Genomic DNA, 7,797 nt, shown 5'->3' with positions numbered 1-7,797 from the left:
TGTCCTTTCTCACCCTTCAAACTCGTTGGGATTGACCTCTATGGTCCCTTGCCACTAACCCCATTGGGCAACCGTTGGATCGTCACAGCCGTCGATCACTTAACCCGGTACGCTGAAACAGCCCCTGTTTCGTCTGGCTCTGCCTCAACGCCATACTTCTGCGCCATGGAGCCCCACGTGTCCTCATCAGTGACCGCGGCAAATCATTCCTCTCCAATGTCCTTGCCGCAGTTCTTCACGCTTCTAGGACCGCCCATAAAACAACTTCAGCCTATCCCCCCAGACCAATGGGCTCATCGAACGGTTTCATCGCACCCTGTCAGATATGCTGTCCATGTATATCCACCCCGACCACACCAACTGGGACGCCATGCTCCCCTTTGTAACCTTCGCCTACAGTACTGCCATGCAACGAACAACCAGCTTCTCACCGTTTTTTCTTGTGTTCGGTCGCCCCCCTACCTTCACTCTCGAAGCACCTTTCTTCTCTGCCCCCACAACCCCTTCTGGACTCTCCTATGACGAATTTACTTCCCGTCTTGCCTACTGTCGCACCATTGCCCGCCTGAACACTGACGCCTGCCAAGCTTCACGGTACACCACCTATGACTTTAAACACAGTGAGTGTTTTTCTTCCCTGGTGATGAAGTGTTGCTGTGGACTCCTGTGTGTACCCCCGGCTTGTGCGAAAAATTTCTCAGCCGCTTTATTGGTCTGTACACAGTACTCGAACAAAAGTCCTCCGTAAACTATCGCGTTGTCCCTGTCCATCCCGCCAATGACCGACGTTGTTGCGGTGTAGAGATTGTTCACGTGTCACGCTTAAAGCCCTTCGCCCTACTTCGCTCCAACGTGCACCCGGGCTGGTCGCTTTCGTCCGTCGGGGGAGAAAGTGTAAGCACAGTGCGCGACCCTCGTCTTCATCTGTAAATATTCATCATCCCGCATCTTTGGAGGAGTGGCCGCCATACTTGCGAGTGGCAATAAAAGCTCGCTTCGTCCACAGTCTCACAATATGCTTGTCTAGTCATCTAGTTCCTTTTTAAACTAAGCGCTTTACTTAAATGGGTTGACAGGTCAACTTTCGAACTGTTACATTGATCATTGTACTTTAAAGGCGCCAAAACCACACACACACGAAAGAAGAGAATGGGACAGAGCGCCTCCCGTTCTCTTCGCTCCTGTGTGTGTGGTTTTGGCACCTTTAAAGTACAATGATCAACTGCCAGTTAGCCCAACAAGAAATTCTCGTATTTTACACTGATCTTGATCTAACTTTCCTAGAGAACATGCATAAGTAACTTTTTCTTTTCAAGCATGCAACCAGTTGGAGACTGCTAGTTGAATAAATAAGTGCCGTCCATTCAGTCGTATGCTTACACATTTGTGTGCACAGAAAAAAAAACGTCTCGGATATTATTTGTATGCAGATATCCACAAAGCAAATATAATTTAGTCGGACCACATCAAGGCAAACTTCTGATAACTAAACACAAATCCGTTGTACCTTGACGACTGAATGAGTCTACTGCAGGCACGTATCTAAGGGGAGGCCTGAGGCCCCCCTCCCCCCTTCCAGCTAGAAAATTACCTTGGGCCACTCTTGAAAAGAATTCCTGACTACGCACCTGGTCTACGTATGGTAATAGCTAATCTTCATATATCTTCTCAATTTCTATACTCATTGCAGTTGTCTTGCTCACATTTCATTTGACATTAAGAGTACTCAACGCTGCAGTTGTGTGATTAAAGGCGTGCAATTCGTAGTTTTATTTGCACTGAGCATTTGTATGCCAATATTATTTGATGATGATGACAGTGAATTTTTATGGCACAAGGGCATCTATGGCCAAATAGTGCCGTGGCGCAAGGTATTTTCGTTTTTCAAGGTGGGGTCAGAGACCCATTTCCCAAACATTTCACCCTGATTAAGCCGAGCAACAGGCCAGGGGAAGCTTGTACCCATTGTGACATCAGTGGGGGCACTGGGGATCGAACCCAGCACCTCCCGCATGCGAGGCAGATGCTCAACCACTAGGTCACCGCTACGGTATGCCAATATTATCTGCATAGCTGCATCAACTGCAGGACAGCGGCCTGTACCGAATCCCTCTAACCCTGTCCTGTGCCCGTTAAACTTGCTAACCCCATCCACTCACCTAACCCTTCGACACCACTGCTATGCTTATCCTAATACAAATCTAATGGTAAGAGCACCCAAGCTCTAATAGGTTCACAGTAAAAGTAAAACCAAAGTGCTCTGAGGTAAAAAACATTTTTTTTCACTTTTATTGCTTATTAGAGCACATGTACATTGTCGTGCACTCACTAGCAGGCACAACCAGTACAGCCTAAAACAGTTTTACACGTATTGCAAAGTACCATTAAGGAAACAAAAACAGGGTGTTAGCTGTCATGCGAATGGGTCAAAGGCACCACATGACAACCTTCAGATCAGGTATATTATCGTGGAAATCAAAATCACTAAGCACAGACATGATTACTTGACAGGATACTTGTGCTTTTCAGAAGATTTTGGTGTACATTGTACAGAAGAAAGTCTGATTAACATACATTCAAAAATAATTGCCCATATGGATACAGATGCAACAATCAAACAGCACATAAATGAGGAACACACAAGAAACCAAATACTGTGAGGACATTCTTGCAGGCTAGTTGCCATGCCGTTCAAATGTTAGCACACAAAAGACAAGAGGCCTTTCAAAGCCCATCAAGACGACAAGAGAGAAAAAAGCTCAAATGGTATACTGAGGCACGAAACCAAAGCAAACAAACAGGGGTTGAGTTGGGATCTCGGTGCACTAGCCAATGTTTCGACAAGTGGACTTGTCTTCATCTCAGCCGGACCCAGACAAGTCCACTTGTTGAAATATTGGCAAGCGGACTGAGGCGCACCCTGAACGCCTCGCCTCGTTCAGTCTGCTTTGATTTTGTGCTTCTGCAATGAAAATGTCATTCTCAGTCAAATGGGACTACTGAATTGCACAGGTTGGTGAGTGCACAACATACGCGTGCGATTTTGTCAATTTGGCACTCACCATACTTGTTTAGTTTCAGCGCTTCAACTGGAAGACTTCCACTAAGTATGGTATACTTGTTGCGTACCATTCCAATGACTATTTCTACGTGTATCCACACATTTGCAATCTCTCTACTCTTTTCAATGTCTTCACTTGAAAGCTGTCTCTTTCCTTTAATAAAGGCAGGAATAGCTAGAGTTGCATGGCACAGTCCAACACTTTCGGAGATTAAGAATCCCCTGTCGGCAAGTACAACGTCTCCATATTCCAGAAGGTCAAGCACTCCACATTCCTCCGTGATGAATTGGTCGCTTGCCCGACCGCCATAAGCTTTGGACAAAAACGTCACAACTCCTTGTGGGCTCACTCCCAAAAGAAATTTCACTGTGTTATGGTGTTTATAATAGGACCATGTTTCTGCCCGAGGGAGGTAAGCGCTTGGCCTGTCAATGAAAACCTCGAAGCAATCGAGAATAACCCTAACTTTTACACCAAAGTTATCAACGAAACGAAAGCAACGGGCATTGTTTTCATTACTTGTTCTTTGTCAGGCCAGTGCACAAGAGGTCCGATCCGATGAAAGAATACATTCAACCATTTGTCGCAGATCCTCGATGCTGTTGATACCGACACACAGAAACGGTACGCCAAGTCCTGGTACTGGCATCCTAGCCTCATTCTCATTAAAAAAAGTACCATTTCCTGAAACTGTGTCAGGGAATGTTTTCTTGAATGAGATATGTGGTCCTTCACTAGCTTAAATAATGAATGAAGCATTACAAATGTTGGTAGCCCAGTGTAAAATGCCACTCTCTCGTCACAGCCATGTAGTGCCTCTTCAATAAAACTTGTTGGACGTGAAGCCTCTTCAGATGCTTGAAGCTGTTGTCTCAGGCCTGAAATTTGGTCCTCCAGGCCCCTGATGTCTGCAGCACCCAAGTCTGTCTGGCAGGCTGCATCTGTTTGGCAGAGGGTTTGAAAAGACCATCGAAAATTTTTTATTTAAACGGGCCATAAATCTTGTCACTGAAATTTGCATCACATTCTTGTGCACACTAAAATAATAAAAAAAGCTGCAAGAGGAGGCATTGCTTCATTAATTGCGCCTGCCGCCTTTGACAAGCACTTACCAGCTAGAGAGCAAACCAGCGGTTCAGTTCCTTCGTCGCACATGGACGCGTCTTCTCTTGTTGCAGGCTCATCGCGTGCAGATCCACCAACTGCACCTAAAAAGAAAAAGAAAAGTCGGAATGCGGATTGACGGCAAACACGATTTTTCAGTGTAGAAAACCAAGCGGGCTTACCAGCAGAACTGAACTGGCGATGGGATCGTGCTTTGCGACGATGATAGCGCGACTGATCTGGTTTCTTTAAGGCATAACCGAGGTGCAGCGATGGGGTCCAGTCGGGGCTGGAATCGTCGAAAAGTTTAGACGGCCGACCTAGAAAACAAATGTACGCGTGTAACCAAGAGTGATCACTTTTGGCAGCAGTTCCTAACTTTCAAATACATTCGAGGCGCATGTTTAGGAAAAACTACGAAGAGACGCGTCGCGAGGTGCCTGTTTTGCAAAGCGTAAAGCGCGGGTGCAGAAGTAAAAAACAAACGCGCAGTAAGACAAGAAATCGTTGTACGCACCTGAAACGAAGTGGAGTGCACAGACTTTATACTTGTCTGGATTGGCGTCAGTCTCACTCCTGTTAATACGTGCCAGCCACTCGTGTCGGCGTCGATATGAAAGCTGCTTTGCTTTCTCGCACTCGTGCAGGCGTATTTTTGGAATCTTGAAGAACCGGCAGTCGGCCTGTCCTGTCTTCAGTTTCTGCGCTTTGCTTTGGGTTCTGCTGGTGCAGCCCACAACAGCACAGTGCACCATAACGCCAGCACTGTTGCACGCACGTACTACGCGAGCGTAAAAACCAACGTGCGCTTCCTGCGTCGGCTGCTACCAAGGACGACAAAATGGCGGACTACCCAGAATGCATAGCGCCGCCGGCTTTCGTGCAAACTCCCTATAGTTCGTTCCTCGGTTGTCAATGCGCCATACGTGCAGCGTTCGTCTGGTACCGCTAGCCAGTTCTTTGCACGCGTCGTATTTAGCCGGCATCATGGCACAAATGAGGAGTGTGCTGCAAGACCCACTCTTGTTGAGTCAGCTCACCTGGAACGACATTGAAGACCTTTTAGTAATGGAATTGTTTTCTGTGACTAGGCGGGATCCGCTTTCTGCGACCGGGTATTTTAATATCGACGCTATGGAAAGTGGACTTTTACGCTCGTATTTTCGCTTCGAACTTAGCTGATATTAGAAGACTGGAAACTGCTCTGCTCATTCCCGACATCATCACGACGCCGGAAAGAGTGGTCGTTCCGGGAGATGAAGCCCTATGCATCACTTTGCGTCGCCTGTCATACCCAAACAGGCTCTGCGCATTACAGCAAGTTTTCGGACGGCACTACTCAGTAATTTCGTCGGTGACCAGCAGTCTGCTCTCACACATAGAGGTGAACATCACCTCCTAAAGGATGTGAACAACCACAGCTGGCTTGATTTGCCTACAATTGAAGCATTCTCTCAGGTGAGCAATTCATTCGAATTTCTTAAACCACCATAACAGACATGCACTTTGCAGGCTGTGCATTTCAAAGGGGCTCCCCTCCACAACTGCTGGGGGTTCATAGACGGAACCGCCAGAGCTATCAGCAGGCCGTCAACTAGCCAAAAGCTGTTCTTCTGTGGACGCAAACGCATACACGCTGTCAAGTACCAGTCCATCATGTGCCCGAATGGCATCATATGCCAGCTCAGCGAGCCATTCTTCGGTAGCCGGCATGACGCTGGTGAGTTCCTTGTTCAGCTTTTTTGGCATGGCTTAAGCACAACTGACTTTTGTAGTGGAAGGAAACAGCAATTTAAGACGCTTATTTGTTTACACGTCTTTCAGGCATCCTGCGGAAAAGCAAGACGTACGAAAAACTGCAAAAGTTAGTGCAAGGGCACAGCTACTGCCTGTATGGGGACCCTGCCTACCCTTTGAGGCCACTGTTGTTAAAGCCCTATGGTGGAGTGAGGCTAACAGCACGACAGGAATCGCTTAATAGGGAAATGAGCAAAGTGAGGCAAGCTGTTGAGTGGCGCTTCGTAAAAATCGCAGGATTTTTTGCATTTCTCGATTTCAGAAAAAACCAGAAGCTCTACCGGCAGAACTTGCCTCGCATGTACAGGGTGAGTGCAATTCTCGCAAACTGCCACACATGTGTCTATGGCTTTCAAGTATCTCAGTACTTCGGCCTTGGGCCACCAAGCTTAGAAACATACCTCACCCCACAGCACCATTGATGGCTGTGTGAAGAGCGCATAAGGTAAATAGCATGAAACTTGACCTCAGACATTCAGAGCAATGCGGGTTGCTATAGTGGCATTACTTCTGTTGGTGCATCTTCTATGGGTTATAAGCAGAACTTCAAAAGTTTGTTTACTGAACCCTTCCAGCCCTGTAGAAGGGGACTGTGGGCCTTTGTGAAGCTGCCATCTATGAGCAGCTTTTACGCACAACCTCCTCCATCATCCCGATGGAAATAAAGAATATTATTATTATAATAAACAGCACAAGATCAATTTAAACCATAGCAGCTCTTCCTTCCACCATCTGGCTGCACATTTCCATGCATTTTTCTTGGTTTCAGATTTTCATGCACTAGCTTTTTAGTCTTGCTCTCTTTATTAGACCGGAAAAAGGTTCGCACAATTGGCATATTGTGTGGACTGCGCATGCTAGTACGTCGAGACAGCCATTTCTATATAGCTGCCTCTTGTACAATAATAAGTCTTGTACAGTGAGGAGGTCACTGCAATCCTGTCAGGGTACTGTTTTCATTATTGTGCAAATGATTCATAGCGAACACAGACAAAAGCTTTCCTTACAGTGCCAACGTGCAGCAGCACTTTAAGAGCTCCCTGCACCATGCACCGCTTGCTTGTTCTGTTAGTGATCATGTTTTCTTGCCACAGAAGACATTTAATGTAATTTATAGCGTGGAATATTATAATGGTAGGATAAAATGCATTCTATACCCTTCTGGATACCAAAGCCCCAGGTTTCAGGTACGCATGGCAACACAGCCATTATTTCTGGCAGGACAAAACGTGATGCACTGCAGTATTTTATTCTTTGTTGTCCCTGCCTGTTGTGCTCTGGCTTTGCAACAAATGTTCAATGCGTTACATCCGCTCCAACAGTTGATCGTAATGATCTTTGCACGAATTAATTTGTAATGCATGCTTCTCCTCGATTTTCACTCTCCTCTATTCCAATGCCAGTTTTCTTTCATCTAGAGACAATTGGCGCTTTGTTAATGCGAGCTTTTCCTTCTTGAGAAGAAACTCGTATTCTTCTCTTCGGGCCAGCTCTAGGCCCATGCTTTGGAGTCCTTGTATTCCTGTCAAGAAAACAAAAAGAAAACATTTTAGTGTCCCCTAGAGAGTGAATGATACTAAACTATTGAACCAGTCATAGTCATGTTATAAATATACTCATGAAGCAAATGTTGCATTCAGAGCACACTACATTTGTTACGCTTCAAACTGTTGCACACCAACAGGGTGAGAACGGCTTGCATCTCTGTAAACATGATGTAAAGCATTTGTCAGTCCAGCCGGCAGGGTTCACCCTAGAGCGGTATACATTCTCAGTGGCGCCTTTTGAGCAGCGAATAAACATTCCAGAAGATTTAGAGCTTTAGGAGCAAGGG

The 7,797-nt window shown here is 46.2% G+C and overlaps 1 pseudogene; it reads left to right on the top strand.

Moving 5' to 3' along the window:
- Positions 1 to 5,153: 5,153 nt before the first annotated feature.
- Positions 5,154 to 6,385, top strand: LOC144124345 (uncharacterized; annotated as a pseudogene).
- The last annotated feature ends 1,412 nt before the right edge of the window (positions 6,386 to 7,797 follow it).

This window comes from Amblyomma americanum, chromosome 1 (assembly GCF_052857255.1).
Source record: "Amblyomma americanum isolate KBUSLIRL-KWMA chromosome 1, ASM5285725v1, whole genome shotgun sequence".
Lineage (NCBI taxonomy): Eukaryota > Metazoa > Arthropoda > Arachnida > Ixodida > Ixodidae > Amblyomma > Amblyomma americanum.
This window is presented reverse-complemented; position numbering and strand designations above follow the sequence as displayed.